Source organism: Phalacrocorax aristotelis, chromosome 2 (genome assembly GCF_949628215.1).
Source record: "Phalacrocorax aristotelis chromosome 2, bGulAri2.1, whole genome shotgun sequence".
NCBI classification, from domain to species: Eukaryota; Metazoa; Chordata; class Aves; order Suliformes; family Phalacrocoracidae; genus Phalacrocorax; species Phalacrocorax aristotelis.
The window spans coordinates 164,152,012-164,176,427 of NC_134277.1; the positions used below are offsets into that span (position 1 = coordinate 164,152,012).

Genomic DNA, 24,416 nt, shown 5'->3' on the forward strand with positions numbered 1-24,416 from the left:
CCTTCCCAATCTCTGCAGCCCCATATCTCCTTTGGCCCAACCCCTCACCACAGAGGGCAACCCTTTCCAATTTCCACCTCTGCAGCCCCATGTCTCCCTCACCTCTCATTTCTCAGCCCTTTCCCCCTTCTGCAGCCTAACATCTCCCTCACCTTAAAGCTCATCCCCTTCACATCTGTACAGCCCCACATACCACTCACCCCAAAGCTTCTCATCACTTTCTCACCTCTCCAGCCCCATAAATCCTCCACCCAACAGCTTCTCAGCCCTTCTTTACCTTCAGTCCCACTCACAGCTCTAACCCTCACCATCACAGCCCCTCATCACCTCCACCAGCCCCTCATCCCAACCCCTTCAACCCCTTCCTCAACTTCATAGACCTTAATCTCCTTTGCCCCAACCCTCTCACCTCTACCAGCCCCTCATCTCCCTCTCCTTCAGCAGCTCCATGTCTCAAACCCCTCTGACCTTCACTAACCGCTCAGCCCAGACCCCTCCTCTACCTTGCCAGCCAATGGTCTCCCTCACCCCAAGCCCTTCCTCACCTTTGCAGCCCCCGCCATACCCTTCCCCCCAAACCCCTTCCTCATCTTTGCCAGCCCCTCATCTCCCTCCCACCAAACCCCTCCTCACCTTCTCCGGCCCCCCATCTCCCTCCCACCAAACCCCTCCTCACCTCCACCGGCCCCCCACCTCCCTCCCACCAAATCCCTTCCTCACCTTTGCAGCCCCTCATCTTCCTCCCCCCAAACCCCTTCCTCACCTTCGCCAGCGCCCATCTTCCTCCCCCCAAACCCCTTCCTCACCTTTGCAGCCCCCCATACCCTTCTTCACCTTCGCCAGCCCCCCAAACCCCTTCCTCACCCTTGCCGGCCCCCATGTCCCTCCCCTCAAACCTCTTCCTCGGCCCCTCATCTCCCTCCCCCCAAACCCCTTCCTCGCCTTTGCCGGCCCCTCACCTCTCTTACCCCATAGCTCCCGAACCCCTCTCTCCCCCCACACCCTTTCTCCTCGCCCCCCTTCACAGCCCAACCGCCCCCCCCCTTACCTGCCCCCGGGTCTCCCCCTGCACCGGGACCTGCTCCGTGCGGCGGGGGAGGCGGCCGCGACTGCCGGCCGGGAGGGTGGGGGGGAGGGGGAAAGGAGGGAGGGAGAGGCGAGGTCACTCACGGCGGCACGAGCACGGCGGGCAACACCGGGCACCAGCGGCCGCTTTATACCGGGCTCCTCGGAAACCCTCTCCCGCTTCCGCTTCCGCCCCCTCCCCGCCCCCGCCCCCTCCCCGCGCCGGAGGGGGTCATGAATATGCAGTGAGGAGGCGTGGTTCAGGGGGGTGGTCGGCCGCGCGCGGGCGGGGGGCGTTGCTACGGCGACGAGCGGGCAGGCTACGGGGTCGCCGAGGCATCGCCCCAGGGGAGGGGGCGGTGGGCACCCGGGGGGAGGTGGCGGGCGGGGGCGGGTCAGGTGTAGCGGCCGTTCCTGCGGCTGCCGGCCTCGTCCTTCACCCTTCCCCGCCTCCGGCGCCGCTCCCCGGGCCGAAGGGGGTTTCCTGGCCGGAAAGGGAGCCCGTTGAGTCGCCGAGAGGCAACCTGAGGGCAGTTTGAAGCTGCCCACCTGATCAGCCGCCACCCAGATAAAGAGCATTTTCCACAGAAACTCGGTGGCGACATGGTGTGGAGCCCCCTCTCCACTGTCCCAAAAAGTCACGCCAAGTCCAGCTCCAAATGTAACAACTTCAAAAAGTGCTGGAGCAGACTCCCTTCCTTACCTGAGATGCCACCAACCCAAAATTGTCAAAATTTTCCTTCATCATGAGGAAAAATAACACCTTTTCCTCATGTTTGGCCACACACGAGGTACCCTCCTGCCTCCTCACATCACCTCCGCTGTGCTACACCCGCCGGAGGCCGCCAGCCTCCTCCACCCGTACCATCGCCTGCCCTGTGCAAGGGTGCAATTAGCACTTGTCACATCTACAATATATGACGCTCGATACACAGCGCGCAGCAACCCCCAGGAAATTAAAAGGCTTTGGTCCTGATTGCGGCCGTACTGCTGCCGCATTGTAAGCAGCCCCTCCAAACTTGCCATAAAAGACCACATTTTTTAGCACGGGCTGTGTTTTTTTATTCCAAGTTATTTATGTCTCCTAGCCTTAATTGTGCAGACTGCATTGGGCAGGGTAGCGTAATATTTAATTTTCGTTACATGAAGTGGGGATGCATAAGGTAGTGTGTGAGTGGCATGTAAAAACGCACGTTGTGTTGCATAAGTGTAATTGTTTTCTGTTTCTTGACACACCATTAACTATAGATTCCAAAACAATTTTTTTTATTTGTGAACTTCTTTCACTGCAGCTCATGAATAAATAAACCACGAAGCATACCAGACTTAAGAAAAAGGAAAACCACAGAAGGCAAAATGGAAGAACTGTACACATCTATGCACTATTAAAAAGCAATATGAATATTGAGACTAACAAAAATACTGCAGTTGCAAGCCCTAAAGAAACAAACAGAAAAAGGGCATTAATCTTTTATTCTAGAATGCTATTATCAATATGAATTTATTTTTAGACTAATTCAGACCAAGGACAGAAAATCATGCATGACCACAATCATGCTCAACTCACTAAATTAACCATCTTCTCGTGAGGATTCCCAAAGTCTATTCAAAGAATGACGTGTTTTTTGACATACTGCTGATGTTTGTAAATATGGTAATGACATTGTTAGCTTTTTGAAAAAAATATAGCAAAATAATTCTCTTAATGAGCCAAATGGTAAAGATAAAGCTACCATCCCAAGGACTGCTCAGTGTAACACCTGCTCTTGACAGTAAAACAACACCCATTATATGACAACGGCATGTATGAAGTATAGCTTAATGAAACATTAATGTTTATTCCACAGAAGACACAAATTATAGTAGTAGAAAAATCTAATGACTTGTGGTAAGAGAAGAGACTTTAGTGGTAATTATGAGACCCTAACACAACTGAAACAGCTGAGTAGGGATGGAGTGGGTGTAGTTACAACTTCTAAAATGTGCTTCTTGTTACCCATAAATCTGTGGCAGCCTGGGCTTCCTGATATGTTGGCACTTCCCTTTAAAATACCTAAAAAAAGACTTTTTTTTTTTGTCTTTTTGTTGCCCGATGTTGTGGCGAAGCATGGTCCTTACCTCGCCCTGATATTTTAGACCTGTTACGGCAATGTCCATACATGTCCAGACGTGTCCAGATATTTCTCCATTGTACTTCCTCATGTGATTTTTGCTTGAGAGTTGTTAGCTGTCAGCTCTTAGCTGAGCCTAGAGTCAGAAAGGGTAATTTTCCATAAACATTTTCCTTAAAAAAATCCACTTTTTGTAGTGAAAGTGAGGGGGTAGGAAAAAAAATCCAAGGAAGCAGACCCACCTTTTCCCTCTGAGGTTCTTACTCAACTCCAAATATTTAACCCATAACAAATAAACGCATCCTCAAGTCTTGACAGGGGAGAAACTAGTGTCAGTCGAGACACTGATGTGCTGTCCAGACGTGTGCTACGTTTGCCTGGGAGAGGGATTGGTGTTTGTGGGGCTGGGAGAAAAGCCCCTAAACTGTGGTCAACAGTGAGGTTGGAGACACGCTCTCCTTCCCGGCGTTCGTGAGCGTCTACCTTTAGCGGGTGAGTCCTGTTCCCTGGTGTGACCCTAGGCAATGTGTAGTGAGTTGAGGCACTTCGGCAAGAGCCTTCCCTAAAGAAAGTGTCCAGAAGTCACCTCTATGACTGTTATGCATGTTTCCATTTTGTAAGTCATGTAGTTGGAGAAACCCCCAAGGTACTGATCCCTCACCTATCCTTGCTTCCACCGGTTTGTTTGGCATGCAGTACCCAAGGACCTTAAAAAAAAAACTACGGGACCTCTAAGCACTGGAGAGCAATACCCTGATCTAAAAGCTTTGCCCTCTGCCTTGGCATAGAAATTGGAGCAAGGGGTCTTCCCTTTTTAATGAGATATATTAATTAACCAGATGGCAGGATCATAAACAAGCTGCCCTGAGTTCTCTCTACTCCATTTCACAGGTACTTGGCTTACAAAATAGTTATGAAAATTCACCATCCAGCCAAGCCAAACAAACAACACCCCCAATATTATCTTACATGCGTGTCAAAAGAAATAACTTGCCACAGGCAAAGCGGGTGAAGGAATTTTACGAGGCTGCGTCTGATCCTCCCTCTCCCCTCCCTCAGACAGTTAAAGAAATGTTTGTATGATGAAAGGGGTAAGGGAGCAGAGGACAGCTGGTTAGGAATTAATGAAATGTTTGAGCATTATCATGCGATAATGGGTTTAGCTGACTGTTTGCCAGTGTTCAGATCTAGTGTGAATTGCTTTATATGAAAAGCGGGGATTCCTAGATTATCCAAACCTCATGAGACTGCTGCTGCTCCTAAACCCTTGAAAGCTCTGACTTGTAAAAAAGGCCATTCTTCATCTGGATGGACAAAAGCCCACAGGATTGTTTTGACTTGCTTTCAGACTTAATGATGCTTGGCAGAGCCAACTCTTAGAGGTGTCTTCTAATGGGGAGTGGCCATGGGTTTGGGAAGCCTGAGGCTAGACTTGAAGCAAATCTGAGCACCCAGAAGCCCCAGTGAGGTCTCCCAGCTTTGTAAGTCTCCCACTTGTAAACAGGATATGAAAAATGAGTCTCAACTTTTACACATTTGGTCTGTAACTTATGCCTAGGGTATCTCTCCCAAAGGGTGAGATATCTGATGGGAAACCAGCGCTCTGGGCTTGAAACTGCTGTTTATCCTCTTCACACCCTCCCCCAACATATGCCGATATTAAACTGGAATTTTAATGGTTGTGTAAAACAGACCTTGTCCCTTGATGCTTCCCCCACCTCCCCCAAGCATTGGGACATTTCTGATTTCTGTGTATCAGATGAAAGCTGTAGACTTGCAGCAAGCCAAACAAAGATATTTTGTCAGGACACAGACAAGTTGAGGACAGCAGGATACTGTGTGTGGGTTTGTGACTGGGACCTGGACAGGCAGATTTGCCGATGGCAGCCAAATTTGACTTTGAATTCAAGAGAGCCAAACGGCTTCAGACAGGACCCACGGGTATAAGGTGTGACCCAGCCCTTTGCCCTGCCTCCTGCCCAAAGTTTACCCATCTGGAGCCATTTGGCTCATTGTCACCCTGGAGCCATGTCAGCAGTCCTAAGCAAACGGGGCGATGCAGGTGTAGGGCCTCTTTGCTGTTTTCCTGGGCTAAAACCTGGAGTAAAATCAGTAGCTGTACCATCCCACACCACCCCCATATGGAAAGCAAACGGCTCATGGTGGAGACTCAAGCTGATGATAGCAGTTATGTTGGCAAGATGCTAACACAGGCTCTAAGATGCCTTTTGCTGCTGCTGCTGCCACTTGTGAGGTCTCATCATGAGTTCATGCCTTTAAGAATGAGAGTCCCCTATCATTATTTTCCTGGCTTGCGCAGCTAAAAAGTGGTATTAACGTCTGCAAAATTATCCTGCCTCTTGAATTTATGTGGTCTATAATTATCTTGACAATAAAACTGTGAGGAATTAAGCTTCAGTGCAGTTTATAGTTGACAAGGGATGACTTGACAGGCCTTCAAGAACAGTAGCTTTCAGTTCTCACTTGAGCACCAAGAGCAGTTTAAATACTTCTAGACAGCCTCTGAGAGCTGCAAGGCTTGTTCAGTTCAGTCACTTCTTCCCTTGCAATGGAGAGATCAGAACCTCTCTCTTTTTAATGCTATTTACTCTGTTTTGCTCTGCTTGGGCCATGAGCTGAGATTAGTCAGTTTTCCTTCTGAGCTGCCTCATATTAAACCATGACTATGATATTTATGAGGTTTCCATTGCTGCACAGGGATATTTGTACTTCGGTCTCTCTATTTTACTCAAAGCCAAATTGAAAAATTGATATATTTTAATCATATTGAGTTTGCAAAGAATCAAAATCCTGAACCAAAGCCTGAGGTACAGGAGGCTGTTTAAGTCTGAGATGATTTTCAGGTGACTTCATTCCCATTAGCCTTACCCTGGTGAAAGCTGGCCAGTATATTGTAGCCAGTTTATACTGGTGAATACAGAAAAAAGACCAGTTAGTTTTCTGGCTGCACAGGCTCCCGCAGCCTGCCAGAAAGCCAACTTTACTGAAGTTTCGCCTGAGATATCTTGGTTCCTTAATGCTTTCCCCTAACAGCACAACATTTCATACATTAATTTACAGATGATCACTGGTTGGCCTAGTCCAGTGGTGAATAAAATATCGTATTTTATCTGGTCACAACACAAATGCTTAGCCTATAGCTCTAGACACAAAAACATGACCTCTAGTTAACTGAGCCTTTCTCCCTCTTCACACTGCCTTCTTGTTTTGCAGCCTTTTAGCTGCAGCTGGATTCAAACTATGCAGGTGTTATTGGGCACGTCTGTTTTGATCGCCCAGGTGGGATCTGAAGCCTCTGTAGCCTTCCTGGAGGACTCGCTTTACTCTTTGCTCTGCTAAGGCCTGTTACAACCACGTGTTGTGATTTATCTCATCTCTTCCCTTGCCTAATCGGTCACGTACCTAATTGGTGTTTGCAATATTCTGGGTCCCGGCATAGACAGGATTTCAAATTGTTTAGCCCTGTGTCATCAAAGCTGCATCTGGAAAACCGGCAGCAGTCTCTGTATTTTTGGAAAATCCTAGGAAACAACTGCGAAGGAGCTACACCTAAGCTGGTGACTTCTGCAGCTATGAGTCAGTGTTAGCAAAGGTCCACGAGCTGTCGCAAATACAGACTCTGTTGTGCTGACTGTATTCAGGTATTTTTTTAAATTCCCCTGAAAACATGAGTAACACTCACCTGAGTGATGGAAAAGCGAGTTGGATTGGCACTGGTTGGCAATGGGATGGAAAATTAGTATGTAAAGAACCTAGTGATTAAGATAATAAAAACAATGTTGAGTCTTAGATGAAGCCAAGTTTTATAGCCCTCGAGCTTTTAATTGTGAAATTGTTGGCTCTCATTTTGTTTCTGAAATAGAAATCTATTTAAAAGACTTAAGCAGCCCAAGTTTCAAGAATAACCCCGAGCAGACGGTGGCTGTTTTGTGACCGAGAAACTGAAATGAATTCAGTGAATACTTTTTCTTCTAATTGCTTGAATTTCCAAACACAACCAAACAGCTGCAGACCCCAACGTGTTTCATATGAAGGTAGTTTTAAACTTTGAGGGAAAAATAAAATGTATTTCCAAAGTCTAAAGTTGATTGGAGTGGAAATTAAAATCCCCAGCAAAATACTGAGATTTTTTAGGGTTCTTCTAATCGCTTCCCTCCGTAAAAGTTGGGTGAAAACTGACAAATTCACAGTTTTTGGAATTAACCCAAAACAGGTGTGTTCAACAATTTTTCCCCTTTCCTCGAACTGAAGACCACCCCAGCATCAGTTTTCATGCATTGTTTGATTTGGGGAAGCCCCTCTACCTGAAGCACAGTGTGAGTCCGGCACGCTGCTGTTCTTGGGCTGTGGTTTCACTTTACAGCTAAAATGATTCAAAAGCTAGTTTCTCCCAAAAGGAGAAACTTCTTACCTTTTCATCCGCTAATTGTACGTGTTCAGAATGAGTCAGTTCATCTAGCTGATTTGGTGGGAAACCCTACCTAAAAAAATGAATAGTTTTCTGTTGGATAAACCACGCACATTGACTCGTGTGACTGTCCTAAAGCTGTTTCAGGTTGCAGAGGCTGGCAGATAACGGTCTGGCCCTTTCATATAACATTGTCTCTCCCAGGGTATCTTAGAATCACAGGACAGTTCAGGTTGGAAGGGACCTTTAAAGGTCATCCTGCCCAGCGCCCCTGCAGTAAGCAGGGACATCTTCAACTAGATCAGGTTGCTCAGAGCCCCATCAAACCTGACCTTGAATGTTTCTAGGGATTGGGCCTCCACAACCTCTCTGGGCAACGTGGGCCAGTGTTTCACCACCCTCAGCATAAAAAATTTCTTCCTTAGATCTAGTCTGAATCTACCCTCTCTTAGTTTAAAACTATTAACCCTTGTCCTGTCGCTACAGGCCCTGCTAAAAAGTCTTTCCCCATCTTTCTTGTACGACCCCTTTATATATTGAACCATCACAATAAGGTCTCCCCGCAGCCTTCTTTTCTCCAGACTGAACAACCCCAACTCTCTCAGCCTGTCTTCACAGGAGAGGTGCTCCAGCCCTCTGGCCATTTTAGTGTCCATCCTGTGGTCCCGCTCCAACAGATCCATGTCTTTCCTGTGCTGATGACTCCAGAACTGGATGCAGTACTCAAGGATAAGTCATCCTCCAGTTCTCACTTCTGACCCCTATAAAAACAGCTGCACTTTCCAATTCCTTCTCAAGCAATTCCATCACCTTCCTCAACCACTTCCCAGATCTTCCCAAGGCACAACCTGCTGGAGGGAAACCCGGAGGTGGCACTGCTCTTTTGTAGAGCTGTGTGTGTGAACACTGTGCCAATGCCACAGAAACCAGGAAGCTAATAGAGACGTGCTTTCCTGCTGCTCTTACTTGGGCAATCCTATCAGTTCAGCAGCTTCTCTTATTTTTAAAGGGAGCCTGGCAACTAAGCTCCTAACTTAAGTACCTCAAAGACCCAGGGCTGCTTTGGTAGGGCCAAAAGTTTTGTATTACTGGTTTTTTTTTTCTTTCTTTCTCCTGTTATTAGTGAATAAAATGCAGCAGGGAATATTTTCTGAATAAGTCAGAATAAAAATAAAGATCCTTTCTCCTTGAATGGGTCTCAGCCCATTTTTTTGGACTGGCGATGCATTTATGCTGGGTGCAGATGGATACTTTCTAAACGGATGTCAGCACTCACCTGGGCCAGAGCACAGAAAGATGACAGAAGCGCAGAAGGGGACTATTTGAATGGAGATTATTTGCAACCTCAAGAGCAGACTCGAGAGATTACGGCTTAAGATAGAGAGGTTAATAAAACTGAGAGAAGAGAAAGTTCCTAGCAATGAGGTTATTTGGGAGGTTTAACAAGCTCCCCAGGGAAGCACTGTTGCTGTGGAGATCTTTGAGAAGAGATTGGGAGAAATGTTTTTGAGGAGTTTGGATTTTTCCTGTAAAGTAATCAGTTGTATTTCTGAAAAAAAAAGGGCCCTTCCCAGTCCCAATTAAACAAGAACTGGCCTGAACGGATTGCTCCAAATTTGAACAAAATATTTTTTTTCCAGCTGGCAAAAGTTTAATGTATTTTCCTCGCTCTGTTTTTTTTCCCTGTTAGTGGTTTTGCTCAGACCAGAAGCATATGTTGCAGAATCTGCCAGAAAAAATGTTTTCACAATTGATATTTTCTTAAATGCCTTTCAAAAATTGCCAGTCAGTGCCCTTGGAGACAGAAATCTTCTCTTCAACGATACAACAGGTACGGAGCAGACACCAGCCACCTACCCTTTTTTCTTATCATCTATCAGACCCAAACTGGAGACCTGCTGGTGCTGGCTCCATAATTCACTCCATTTTTCTCCTCCCTTCTGAGATGCCCAACAAGCCCATGACGTTACCTTTAGAGGTTTATTTTCCGACCCCTGATGAGCAACACTGCTGCCTACGACCTCTCAGTGTGGTCTGGTGAGGCTGTGGTTGGAGTGTGGCTGGAGAAGTTCAGAGGGACATTCAGGGACTATGGGACACAGAACTGAGCTGAAATTGGGATTATTTTCTCCAAACAGATAGTCCTGAAAACGACGTGTCAGGTGGCCTGGTCCTTTTGTATCGATCTTCAGTCACCCTGCTGCACAAATTCTTCTTCTGAGAGGGGCAAGTGTGTTTTGTAGGGGATGCCAGCTTTATGTCATCCTTCTGGCTTGTTTTGAACTTTACTTCCCAGAAATGAGAGATGCTGCTCTACTCCTTCCCTTTCATTCCTTTCCCCTTTCCCTGCTCTACTTACTGCTAACCATGTATTCCCATAAACCATTTCGTCTTACAGATTGGTGCCTTGCTGTTGGCTGCAAACTTCAACCACAGGATTTCCCGTGGTTTAAGCAGACACAAGATCTCTCCAGCATGTGGATTTACTCGTATCAAATACCACAAATCCATATTCCAGATGAGCCACTTGCAAATCTCCTCCTCAAAGCACTTATTCTAACAAACTTGCAGCATTTCATCCACTCTGTGATGTTGATCTCCCTCTGAAATGCAGCCAAAGACAAGAGGTTTAAAAGTTGTCGGGAAAGGGGGTGTACTGTTGGACCAACCTCATGTCCTTAGAAAACTGGTGTAAAATTCAGAGACAGAGACAAGCCTATGAACTGGAATCCCCAATATTGCCAGGCCTTGGAGGCGGAGGCTGCATTTGCACACCTAAAGCTGTGTTTTGCCTCAGCCCTCTGAGCTCCGTCTGAATTCTGTGCTTGAAGCCAGCCCCAGGAAAACTTCCAGCTGTTCAGACCTTTGCTTTCGATCTGTGCGTGACAAAAAATACAGAGCTGATTGTAGCAGACCTCTGGCAACCATGCTGTTAATGACAGGAAGAAAGTGAAGCTGTTCAGCTGATCCATGACCGTTTCCAACTCAGCCCGCGATATATTATTTGAACCGCAAAAAACTTCAGAAAGACTTCACGCATTGCAGGGACGGGTGTTCCACCGCCCGTCTCACTGGCTGTTTGCATGATTTACCTTTTTATGGATCAGAAATTTTGTGCAGGTGCAGAAATTCCCATTATTTTTAGAGTACAAGATACTGTGTGTGTGAGCGTGTGTGTGTGTGTGTGTGTGTGTTGTATTCACTGACTTTACTTTCTCTCCAGTGACCTATGAGTATCTCTTGTCTCATGGAATTGAGTGTTGTTTGCTTGTTCACAGTTTCCTTTCCTTCCGTTATCCAGCAAAGAAAGTTTGCTTAAGTGGCTTTTGTGAACTCTTTAAAGATCCCCAGAAGGATGATACAGGAAACAGAGAGTTTCCTTTCTATACAAACTTCTAGGGTGTTCCCATAATAGCCTGAAATTTATCTGCATTCAACAGCCTGCAATTGGACAAAAAATGAATGAACTGTTAAGGGATCAGGCAAAACACAATTAACATATCAGAGAGAGGAGAGCTTGCAATAAAAAACGGAATCCTCCACTTACATAGCACCTTTCATCCCATGTTGCCGAACACTTTCCTTTCTACCCTTATGTTTCCAATTACTTACAAGTTGGCCATGGTTTAACCATTCAGCCTGAAATTTTCCGTAATTGCTCCCTGCCTCAGGTTGAATAAATTTTTTCAGAGAGGAATAAAGGGGGAAAAGTTACACACACAAAAAAATTCTAAAAAAGGTGCAGTCATATTTCACTGTGATTAAAACCAAAGAATTAGTTTTATGAATGTTTACGCTTTCTCTCTTTTTATTTTGAAGAGCTTTTTTGCACTGCAGGAGGCTGGAACAGGAATGAGATGCTTGGCACAGAAGTGGTGCTGGGGGTCAGAGGCTGTTGCCGTCACTGGGAAAATGCATCTGGATTTGTCCAAATAATAAACCACAGACAAATCCCCCTTTGAATGTGTTAGAGGCAGGCTTGCACCTCGTTTTTTATGCTGTCTGACTGCCGTGCCCGTAGTCTCCGCAGCCCCCTAAAAGCAGCCCCTGTAAGCAGAACATCTGGACGGGGCGCTGACAAAATAGATTCTCGTCTTTCACGATTTCACCCTGGGTGACCTGGCACACTGGGTGAGATCTGGGAGGATTGTAGTTCTGGGAGGGAGGGCAGGGCCTGTGTTGAAAGCTGACAAGGTAGAAATATGAGTCATTAAAAGGCAAAGACCAAACTGTAAAGAAACAATTACTTACGTATATATTTTTTTTTTTAAAAATCAGATCTGGAAGGCATGTTCACCTGGTGGTTGACACTCCCTACAAAAGCACCATGTTATTCCAAAAGTCTCCCATGAGATGAATAAACCTCGTCAGGAAGAATGCAGATCAGGAATTGTATAATTGCTCAGCTAAATGCAGGCTGAGAACAGATAGGGAACCTGTGCTTTTCTTTTCCTCCCCACTTCCTTGATTTCTGGGCTGCGTGGTGCTCAGGAGCGCTGTGGCTTATGTTGGCCGGAGCAGTCAGGACATCAGGAAAAAAAAAAAAGCTTCTTAGCAACAGCTTCACAGCATCTGTTGTTTTTAACTCCATTCATAAAAGCAGTTAGCCCTGCTTTAGCGAGGCAGGCCGGTACACTTAGCATACTCATGTCTGCGAGAAGCAGAAAGCTCTTGACTTGCTCTGAGCCAAGCGTCAGCAGATTTCATACCCTCCCAGCACTAATCCAGCAATAAAGAAGGTGGCTTTAAGCCACTTCAGACTCCAGCGCTCCCGTTAGTATTCTCTAGTTATGGAGATCAAAGGACTACAAAGGGCAGTGCAGCGAGAGGAACGAGGAGATGCAAGCAACAGCTTTGCCTCCCCTCTTAGAGGGGCTTCGACCATTTCCTCAAGCAGCAGACACCAAGTTTGGGGAGCAGATGCATGGCTTGGGCGGCTCGGCGGCACACTGGCACTCCCACATTGCAGGAGTCTGGGCATTGCATCAGGGAGCGTTAACGGCAGGGCTGTGGTGCCTTTATTTTAGTGATAATTCATGGTTAACCAAAGATCAGATAGTTAATCTGCTGCATCCTGGAATGGCAGGTCCGTATGCAGGACGACCCGTATCTGCATTGGCCACAGGCAGAGCTGATGTGAAAATTGTTTGGGTCATAGCAAATAGTACAGCAAGAGTTTTTATTAGTTTCCTTAAACAGCTTGGAGGAATTAATCTTTTTAATTAAGAAACAATATTCGTCACTTTTAAAATCAAAATTCTCATGTTTACTGAGAAAGGGCTGTCTTTAGTAATGAGATCCTGCATTTTATTCAAGCCAAATTTTTCCTGTGAAACAGTTCTATTCAAAATAGTCTCTGAGAAAAAGCAAAGAGGTTCTGCTCTAAAACCTCATGATGCAGAGAAAGAAACTGAGGAGGACGATTGATCTGGGACTTCATATACTGGGAAGGTTTGGAAACAGGAGCATGGTGGAGCTCTGGTACATTTACCTCACAGGAGGGAAGGTTGAAAGGGATTTGCTCAGTCCCCAGAAATACCTGTGGCAGAAGAAGGTGCTGGGTTTGAGCAGGCTGTCTAATCTATTAGGCAAAGCTCTACAAAAGCCATTTGCTGGAGACAGAAACAAGAGATGTTCCTGCTGGAAATAAGGATCAGAGGTTAATTAACTATAGGAACATCCTACCGAGGAAGCCATCCTGTGAATTCCTCTATCATGGCTCCAGGGCATTGCCGTGAGATGTTTTAGGTGTCCGACTAAGCTGTTCACCACGTTGTCGTGGAGATAACCTGCTTTTCTGCTGATTACAGAGGGTCGACAGGGCTCCTGCCTCAGGTACCCAAACCTCAGGGGTGTGAATACCTCCCGGGTGCCTGCTGGAGGACTGTGCCCTACTTTCATGTTTCTCAGTGAAAGAGCCACTTCAAGCCTCCGGAAAAAAGCAAAACAAGGACAAATTCGTGCACTTCCACTACTCTGTTCTCATTTACAGCCAAATTCAGCCAAACTTTGAGTATCTTTTTAAAACTTTTATTTCCTCCTCACTGGCCTGTTTCCATTCTGGGGTGCGTGTTCCTTTTGTTTGTTTGTTTTTCTTTAAAAAACAGCTTTGTGGTTGTTTCACAGTCTACCTGATGATGCATTCATCAGCCCGGACACACAGGACTCTGACCTGAGCACAGACTACGTGCAAACTACCTCAGGTTTTGGAGCCTGCCTTGTGTCCAGAGGAGAGGGCAGAACACTGACAGACCTTGCTTGGCTACAATATCATGGCTTAGCCTGTTGCTGGTGGCATTGGAAAATTAATTGATGGGCTTTGCTTCCGAGAAATGGCTGGCAAGGTCATGGTTTTGAGGCTGTAAGGGCACAGCCTTTTCCTGCTTGCAGCCAGTATGTGTGCCAGTTTTGCTCATCCCTTCTTCAGATGTCACCAGATCGCTGTCACATGAGACAAGTGTGGGTTGGGGAATGCCCTGGCTGCTCTGAGCACGGTGCCATTGGCTGCCCAGCCTGTTTTCTTGCACAGTAAATCTATGAATACAGCCTGACGATTGCTCGAGGTGTAACTTAAACCTACTCTTCGGCAACACAGCTCCTGGCTGAACTCTCCTTGTCCTTTGCAAGGCTGAGCAGAGGAGTTTGTTCAAGCCATCCTTGAAGGCAGCATTGCCCTTTGTAGTGGTGTGCAGGGAGATGCATGATGCTGCCTCTCCACTGTGGGTACCGGCTTCTTTAGCTCCTTCTACACCTGCTTGGTGGTGAGTCCAGATGAATGGAGACAATTTAGATGCAAAGAAATGAATTTTTCCCAGGCACAGAAGCTAGAGCTGTTTCCTTTTGGACATGGAGGGCCTGGGATTGGTGTACATTGAGTCCTGTCCCTGGGCAGTTTAGTCTTTCCAGCCAAAAGCCTGTATGGATTTATGCTTCCATATGCAACTGTTTGATAAACACGTTGCCATGGCTACATTTGAATCTTGCAATAAATGTGTAATTTCACACATTTACATCAAAAGGATCTCCAGGACATAAAACTGCATAACAAAGCAAGCTGATCTCTCTCCATAAGCACTTTCCATTTTTAACACCATATTGTTATACTCATTGAGTTTTGATTTTCGGGGATGGGGGGGGGGGGAGGGCGGGATGAGGGCTATGGAGCAGGCTTGACAGCCTGGAGGTCAAGTTCTTGAGGTCTTGTCTACACTAAGGCTTCCCCAGGGCAGTTGCCCTGCTGGGGTCTAAGCAGCCATTTCCAGGGCAGCGCTGGTTCTGCAGCCACTCCTGCTGCCAGTCTGCCTGGGAGCTGCAGGGCACTGACATCTTTTGCAATTAAAAAAAAGACAAAGTTGAACACAAGGTCCTGGTGTGCCCAAAATGCAGGGGGAGGACAGAGAAGGGGAGTGGACCGTGAGGCTCTGCTTAGGGATCTGATGACTACCTTCCCAGTTTGGTCCCTTTGTCTCCATTTCAGCCTAGTTCTCTCATACCCTCCTCCCTGGCTCCTTCTCTCCTTTGTTCCACCCTCTTCCATCAGGAGTCCTCCCTATCTCACCAGCCACCTTGTCCCAGTCTCTTTGCCCCACTTGACCCCAGGCTTCCTGCCCATCTGTCCCTCAGGTGCCTTCCCTCAAGTGCTCTCCTCCTTCTGATAGCTCCTTTTTGCACAACCAACCTCTCCTAATCCCACAGGCAGCTCTTGCCTTGGTCCGTGCCTCCTTCTCTGCCACTGGCAAGAGGCAATGGGCAGATAAGGGTTATTTAGAGAGGGGCACATATCAGGGGTAGCAGAGAAGAGGCTGTACCCAGGGTACAACTTCAACCAGCAACAGCTGAATGCAGCTGTGGGTGGCAGAGATGCAGCTACCGAGCACCAGATCTGAAGAGAAATTTGCATCCAGACTCTATCCCTGCTGATTTAAACAGATTTTTCAGGAACTCGAAACTTGGACAGTTCTGCCTTTGGTTTTTTTTCCTATAGCAACAGCAGCTGGAACGGTGTCAGCACCAAGGCAGGGCTGCAGCTGGGCTCCTCCTTGCTCAGGAGCAAAGAGGTGCTGGAGAGTCTTTAGCACTAACAGAATATGGGCAAAGCAAATGTTTCACCTCACTCTATGGATTTACTGTTGTGTAGAGAGGAAATTTTACGGAGACAAGTGCCCAATACTGACAATTTCTGTGTGAGAAATTGGAAAAGTAAAAAATATAGGAAAAGCTTAAGATTTTTTTTTCAGTTGTTTATACAATTGGAAAAGTTAAGTAAGCCTAATTATTGAGGTTATTGGTTTGAATGAGTCACCACCTTGCTATTCCTGGTTTCTGTTGCCATAGGACGAGAAGCTGCAGCTGGGCTAAGCTGTGCTACGTAACAAACCCTTGTTTGCTATTCAGAGACATAGGAAAATGGGTGGACTCAGCCAAATACAGGAACATAGGGAGGGAGAATGATGTTTGTCAATATGTTGTGTGGCAACCCAACCATTGTATTGAGGGCAAAGATGGGTTTCTATCAGGACTAGGGTTGATTGGTGGATGTTTCTGAGGAGCCTGTCCAAAGGCACGTGGTAGAAGCTGTGAGGTGGTTGGCCACAGGGGTTGCCATTGTGGGCTTGTTGTTGGGAATCACCACAGTCAGAGAAGTTACAGGGCTTTGAGAGTGAAGATCTGGGTCTGATGTTACGGGAAGGGAGGAGCTGGTGGAGGGACATAGACTGGGAAGGAAGACAAAAGGGAGAAGTTAGGAGAAAAACCTCCATGGTAGTATCCGGAATGGGTAAGAGTGGAGCATGAACAGGGCCCATGGAAGGTACTTTAGTAACAGAGAAAGGAAGAGGTATGCAACAGATTTACCTGCAGGGCTGGAAAAGCTGGGCTTGAAAAAATCCACAAGGTTTAATTGCAGCCTAAATTCATGGACCTTGAAGGAGAGGTGGGAGGTGGCATTCAGGAGCTGTGTCTGCATGGCAGATAACACATTGTGTTGCCCACTGTGTTGTTAGAAGATTTAGGGAGAAGGCTTGGGAGGAAAGGGATGTCAAAAACTGTCTTGTGCAGGCTGAGCTTTAGATAGGGCAACAAACAGGAGGAGTTGGAAGCCACCATGCTGCTAGAAAGCTACGAACTAGTTGCCATTACTGAAACTTGGCGGGACAAATCCCATGACTGGAGTGCAGCTATCGATGGCTACAGGCTGTTTAGAAGGGACAGGCGAGGAAGGAGGGGTGGGGGTGTTACCCTCTAAGTCAAGAAATAGATAGAGTGTGAAGAGCCATCTCTGAAGAATAGCCACAAGCAGGTTGAAAGCTTATGGGTAAGAATCAGAGACTGAGGCAACAAACGAAACCTTGTGGTTGGTGTCTACTACAGGCCACCTGATCAAGGGGAGCCTGTTGATAAAGCCTTCTGACTCCAGCTACAGGAGGCTTTGCACGTGCAGGCTTTCGCTCTGACATCTGCTGGAAAATTAGCACGGCGAGCTGTAGGCAATCCAGGAACCCTGGAATGCATTGAGGAAAACTTCTTAAGCCAAGTAACAGACAGCCCTACCCAAGGGGATGCAATAATGGGCCTGTTGGTCACCAATGCAAGTGAGCTAATTGGTGATGTCAAGGTTGGAGGCAGCCTGGGCTGCAGTGATCATGCACTGGTGGATTTTGCACTCCTGAGGGATATGGGTCAAGCAAAGAGTAAAGTTAGGACCCTGAATTTTAGGAGAGCAAAATTCCAACTGTTCAAGAGTTAGTCAGTAGGACCCCCTGAGAAACTGCCCTCAGGGACAAGGGAACAGAACAGAGATGGCAGATCTTTAAGGACACTTTCCATATTGCGCAAGAGCTCCTGATCCTGAGGTGTAAGAAACCAGCAAAGGCAGGCAAGAAACCAGCATGGCTGAGTTGAGACATGCTGGTCAAACTAAAGGGCAAGAAGGAAATGCACAGGCAGTGGAAGCATAGAATCATAGAATCATAGATTTGTTAAGGTTGGAAAAGACCCTTAAGATCATTGAGTCCAACTGCTAACCTATCACTGCCAAACCAGGGACAGTTATTCTGGGAAGAGTTTAGGGGTGCTGCCTGGCTGTATAGGGATGGGGTCAGGAAGGCCAAGGCACAGCTGGAGCTGATTTTGGCAAGGGATGTAAACAATAATAAGCAGGACTTCTACAGGTCTGTCAGCCAGAAAAGGCAGGTCAAAGAAAGTGTACCTTCCCGAATAGCAAGACTGGCAAACTGGTAACAACAGATGAGGAGAAGGCTGAGGTACTCGACAACTTCTTTGCCTCAGTCTTCACTGGCAGCCTCTCTTCCCACACCTCTCAAGTGGATGGACCACAGGGCAGGGACTGGGGAAGCAAAGTCCCTCCCACTGTAAGAGAAGATCAGGTTTGTGACCACCTGAGGAACCTGAACATACACAAGTCTATGGGACCTGATGAGATGCATCCCAGAGTCCTGAGGGAATTGGCTGATGTCGTTGCCAAGCCACTCTCCATGATATTGGAAAAGTTCTGGCAGTCAGGTGAAGTCCCTGGGGACTGGAAAAATGGAAACATTGTGCCCATTTTTAAAAAGGGTAGAAAGCAGGACCTTGGGAACCTATCAGCCTCAGCTCTGTGCCTGGGAATATCATGGAACAGATCCTCCTAGAAGCTATGCTAAGGCACTTGGAGGAGAGGGAGGTGATTCAAGGCAGCCAGCATGGCTTCACCACAGGCAAGTCCTGCCTGACCAACCTAGTGGCCTTCTATGATGGATTGACTACATCAGTGGACAAGGCAAGAGCTATGGATGTCATCTATCTGGACTTCTGTAAGGCCTTTGACATGGTCCCCCACAGCATCCTTCTCTCTAAATTGCAGAGATATGGATTTGATGGGTGGACTCTTTGGTGGATGAGGAATTGGCTGGATGGTCACATCCAGAGAGTAGTGCTCTATGGATCAATGCCCAGATGGAGACCAGTGATGAGCGTTGTTACCGAGGGGTCTGTACTGGGACCAGTACTGTTTAATGTCTTAATCAATGATAAGGCAGTGGGATTGAGTGTACCCTCAGCAAGTTTGCAGAAGACACCAAGCTGCGTGGTGTGGTTGACACGCCTGAGGGGTAAGATGCCATCCAGAGGGACCTGGGCAAGCTCGAGAAGTGGGCCTGTGTGAACATCATGAGGTTCAACAAGGCCAAGTGCAAGGTCCTGCCCCTGGGTCAGGGCAACCCCCATTATCAGTATAGGCTGGGGGATGAAGGGATAGAGAGCAGCCCTGCAGAGAAGGACTTGGGGATACTGGTGGTTGAAAAGTTGGAAATGAGCCAGCAATGTGCACTTGCAGCCCAGAAGGCCAGCTGTATCCTGGGCTGCATCAAAAGCAGCGTGGCCAGCAGGGCGAGGGAGGGGATTCTGCCCCTCTGCTCCGCTCTGGTGAGAGCCCACCTGCAGGGCTGCGTCCAGCTCTGGAGCCCTCAGCACAGGAAAGACATGGATCTGTTGGAGTGGATCCAGAGGAGGGCCACAAAAATGGCCAGAGGGCTGGAGCACCTCTCCTATGAAGACAGGCTGAGAGAGTTGGGGTTGTTCAGTCTGGAGAAAAGAAGGCTGCGGGGAGACCTTATTGTGATGGTTCAATATATAAAGGGGTCGTACAAAAGAAAGATGGGGAAAGACTTTTTAGCAGGGCCTGTAGCGACAGGACAAGGGTTAATAGTTTTAAGCTAAGAGAGGGTAGATTCAGGCTAGATCTAAGGAAGAAATTTTTTATGCTGAGGGTGGTGAAACACTGGCCCACATTGCCCAGAGAGGTTGTGGAGGCCCAATCCCTAGAAACATTCAAGGTCAGGTTTGATGGGGCTCTGAGCAACCTGATCTAGTTGAAGATGTCCCTGCTTACTGCAGGGGCGCTGGGCAGGATGACCTTTAAAGGTCCCTTCCAACCCAAACTACTCTATGATTCTATGATTCTATGATAATAATTAGACATCAGTGAGACATCCTGTCACCTGAGATGATTGCTTCAAAATGGCCTTTCCCTACTGAAAGCCAAAACAAGCCTGCAGAAGGACTTGGAATCTCACTGGAGGAGAGTGTGCTTGTGTGTGTGTTAGTGTGTGTGCTAACTCCAATCTCCTGTTCTGATCAGGTGGCACCACAAGCCTGCGGGGTGGAGGCAGGAACATGCTAACTCACAGTGTTTAATTGATTGGTTTCAATTGATCAGTTGTGTAGAAACAAAGCAAATGAAGTTTCTGGTCTCTTGGATGTTGCAGAGGGTGTCAGGTTTTCTTGCAGCAAGTTAATCTTTTTCAGCTGATCCTGTACTTTTAGTTCTCTCTCTGGGATGCCAGAGAAAATTTTTTTTTTTGAGATGGACAGATGGCCTCAGAAACAAAAGGGAAGATCTGCTGGAAGAATGGACTATCAGATAGATTTTCTTTCCCTCTCAAATGCATACCAGGGCATCTGCTGAAAATGCCATGGGAGCAAGCACAGGAGGGTTATGTACAGAAGTGAGCTGTCCCATGAGTATGAAAGTCATCCTTGAGCCACTGTGTTTTGTCCAGTGTGGTCTCTTCCTCTTAGCCTAACAAGAAGTGTGGCCCAGTCTTTCATCTGCCAGTCTGCCAACCCATGTACCTTCATGTCCAAAGCCTGGGAGAAGAGGGAAAGCCTCCCCCTTCTCTCTATGGCATGGGTAAAGTGTGCCTCTCCTTTCCACAGCTACCAAAATCTGGCCTTTCCTGCTCAATTTTCCATTTCCCAGTACTCCCCAGAGCTTGAATGCTGCACGCCACAAAGGCTCCAGAGCTTAGAGTGGATTTGCCTTGGCTGTGGATGACCTTCATTCTCTTTGGCATTTATTCCTCCTAGAAGATCAAGGAGGAGAAAGAAAAGGAGGGTAAGCTACAGCTAAATCCTGTCCTTGGATCTCCCTTCATCCAGTGAAGAATGAGTTGTGTGCCTAAATGAACCCAAAAAGCACCGTGGCATGAGGCACATCACATCCAAGCAGGACGTGGTGGCCTTTTCCCAAGTGCCTGAGCTGCCACACGCTCCGGCCATGCTCCAGCAGGCAGCACAGCCCAGTGACCCTGGCGACAGAGGCAGAGCTGCTGCCAAGGCACCGAGCTCCCCTCCGGGCAACTGGAAGACGGCAAAAATGCAGGTCGTGAATGCTGTCTGGACTGAGTGACCTGGATGTGTCTGCCCAGACTTCATACAAAGAGGCAACGTGGTCCCAGCTCTGTTGCTCACAGGGCTTTGCACCGGAGGCCGAAGCGGATACTGCACAACGTGTGGAGAGCCACAGCTCTTGCCCAGTCACAGAAGAGGCCACTGTTCTCCTTGGTACCCAGCGTGGCTCTGCAAACCCATCTGCACAATAGACTTGTCAAAATGGATGCCAAGAGCATCCAGCCTCTCCGCCGTTACTGCCAAAGCTTCCTGATAGCAGGCTGCTCTGCAGCCTAATGCAGCTCACTAAGGGGGAAATTCAGATGCTCTGGATGTTCAGACAAGAGCTGCATAATATATTAGCAGTTGTCAATGGCTTTTCACTCCTGTGGCCACTTAATCTTTGGACTTAAGTGTGCAAATCCCACCTTGTACAGCTCCGCTGCTGTGGTTTTCATAGGTCGCTAAAGCAAAGTTAAGCCATGTTTTCCTTCGTGTGTTTATAATTTTCTCTGTTGGCTTGTGCATGTGAGAAATGGTATCTGAAACTCCCTCTTCTCCCTGCCAAAGCACAGTGAATCCTCTGGCAGTGATGAGTGGCCCATGGACTACAAACTGAGAAGAACCCTGTTCATCCATCTCTCTCTCTTAACAGGTATTTGCTTGATGTTCATGAATGCAGCAGTCAAACGCAGGCATCCCAACTAATGATACAGTCGTGATCTCAGCCAGAAGCTGTTCCTTTGCCTGACAATTAGCTAAGAATTATGTCAAATACCCTGAAATAGGTCTGACGGGGCAAGTACAGGAGGCCTCGCAGGTTACTCAGTCTGCCTCAGGGACAGGGCTCAATTCACTTTTGCATGACTATAGGATTTGTTTCTTCCCTGCTCTGTAAAACAGTGTAATGAAACAGTTTTCCCTAGGCATTTGCCACTTCCACTGTTATTTAGTGTGTGGCATTACAAATAAAGGAAAATACTCAAGTTCTACTAAATTTTGGTTTGTTGGTTTGTTTGGGGCTGAAATTTTATATCCCCCAGTCGTTTTTTAGCAGGCTAGAATTAATGGACTTTTCAGTGTGATCAAATTTGATCAAGGAAGAACTAGAATATCTGTTTTCGACTGAATGAGACAACATGGGAAATCTTAGTTAGATTGTCTGGAATAAATACAATTTTTCTGCTGCTCTTCCAATCAGGCTGATGTACAGGGTATGAAGGGGCAGACTAGCAGGAGAGGCAGTGCTTTTTTCGCTTCCCCATCCCTTCTGCATGCAGAAATGAGGGACCTGATGAGATTGAAGCATGGATCAAAGAGGGGTGTCTGTCAAGGAGCAGAGCTGCTCCCCTGGAAACATCCCTCCAGCTATCCCATGTGGGAAGGGAGAGACTCTAGCCATTTCGTTCTCTTAATTAGGAACAAATAGCACGTGTCCGTCACTCACCACTAACCAAGAAGTACAACTAATGTATCTGGCGATACGGCCCCAAGGTTCTGTTGTGCAGTGGAAGTTAATAAATTGGGCCAAATAAGGCCTTAAAAACTCCCTGTTTTCACAGTAGCCCAAACTCCAGGTCAGAGTGGGCACAGGCTACGTTGGGCCAGAAATATATGGGACGTTAGCTATGCCCATGACTTTACGGACACTATCCATTTTCCCTCCATGTCCCTTTTCACCACCACGAATTTAGCTAACCTAGCAAAATGTCACAGACACCAATAACTAGTGCCAGTGTGGAAGGATCAACACCGCTTCTGCTGCGCAACCCACTGCACGCAAACTGGGAAGAGCCAACGCACCCTTCCTGGGAAGGCTGTTGTGGTGATGAGAAGAGGAAGGACATGTTATTAGACTGGTATATGTGTGCCAAATTGAAGGCCTCAGATTTGTGCGGAAAGGTGGGATCTTGTCTGACTTTGGCAGAACTGGTCACATTAAATGGTTTAGTGCTGGATTTTGTGTCCGTGAGGATACACCACTCATACTCTGTGCTCACCAGCATAAAGGCGCTAAGAGATACGTGAGAACCCTCCCACAACTTAAAATTAGAAAAAAAAAAAGCTGGCATGAGATGGTAAATGCTGCCTTGCGGTGTTCAAGGAAAACCTGTTTGCGTGGGATGTGCTGGAAAAATTGCTCAAGAACGGTGCATTCTCATAAAAAATGACCTGGCTGCCATTCAGGTCAGTGTTTTTGTATTGGAGCTGTGGGATATGTGGTTGCTACAGCATGTGCGTGCAGCCACTGGCAATGCGTTTACTTTGCATGTGATCTAATCCCCTTTGCTCTGGGATGTTGGAGATCTTTGCCCTGATCTAGTTTTGGGTCGGGAGCTATGTTCTCAGAGCAGCTTGCAGTGACGCATGACTTCATGGCAGAGAGGGGCACACTGTGGGTGTCAGTCCAGGAGAGAAGCTCAGCCAAGAACAGTTTGCTAGTGGTTCTTAGTCCCTCCATGGTGGGAAGGTGGGAGGGCTAAAATGCTACACCCACTTCCATAGCAGATTATAATTAGGTTTTTGATCCCTGCAAGGTAAAGCACTGACCATGCTTCAGAGATGGATGAAGGGATTCCTGGAGATCCAGTTTATGAAACAGTGTTAGGTGATGGAGGAAAGAAATGACAGGAATGCTCAGTTCTTCCCTGGAACCTCCTTCCAACTGCTGCTTGACAAACTATCAACAAGCCGTGGAGGGACAGCCCTCACTGTGTCTCCTTTTCCACCTTAGGTGAAGGCAACTGGATGGTCTCCTGCAAGCCAGAGATCTGCAAGCCCTTCCTCATGCACCATTCTCCTACCACCAGACCTCCACCCTTCCCAACAATAGCGATGTTGTTCTATGCTTAGTTCCTGTAATTTTCAAGACTAGGAACATCAGCATGACTGCCACCAAAGCCTGAAGCACTCAGCCTCTGTGGTTTCACAGGGTGAGGTTTAATAAGCATGTTTTAATATGGTTGCTTAGTACAGAGAGCCCTTTGTCCTCAACAGCATTAAACAAAATAATGCAGACCATAAATTTAGTGCAAAAAACTGTAGTGAAAGAAAATGAAGTAGCAATCCATGGCACACTGCTCCTTCTCCAGAGGAAGTGCCCTTATGCTGCTGAATAGTTTGGTTATGATCACTCCTGAGGCAGACACTGAGTAAAGTTACACAGAAGGTTGTGCTTTAGGTTCCTTGTGTTACTGCGTTTAAAAAATCAGCCTTCACGGTAACTTTTCCTTTCCCTCTGGAAGGAGAGCTAGAGCCCAGTTTGCAATGCGAACTTTAATAGAGAACTGGGGAAGGAGCAAATGTCACTTTTCTTGCAAGAGCACCAAGTCTCTCATTTGTGGCTTTGTGCACTTGCTGCCAAGCACAGACACCAAAGAGTTAGTGTGGGGAGCGGTCCCTGCTGTCACACAGCCGTGTGTGTGTGTACTTACATACCCCTTGCACCCTCCACACTTCAGGAACTGTCCCAGCACACACAAACGCCATCTCTCTCTTTTGATCCCCAGTCGTGTCCCCTCTGGGAGGATTCGCTGCTATTTGCCCTCCTTTCCAATCTCCAGTCTGTCCAAATCAACGCTGCCAACTCTCCCTCCTCAGCATTTTCACTACGTCACCCCAGTTGGAGCTGCCTGTCAACTCAG

At 47.2% G+C, this 24,416-nt stretch overlaps 1 protein-coding gene across 3 annotated transcripts in view; it reads right to left on the bottom strand.

Annotated features, from left to right (window-relative positions):
- The window catches only part of SLC45A4 (solute carrier family 45 member 4), a 69,935-nt gene extending 68,683 nt beyond the window's left edge, over nt 1–1,252 (bottom strand). For 2 of the 3 annotated variants that reach the window (XM_075085921.1, XM_075085918.1), the window contains exon 1: nt 1,049–1,252. The gene's annotated coding sequence lies outside the window, so the exon portion shown is untranslated. The remainder of the gene's footprint in view (nt 1–1,048) is intronic. The other variant, XM_075085919.1, reaches the window with a different exon arrangement.
- Nucleotides 1,253–24,416: the final 23,164 nt, after the last annotated feature.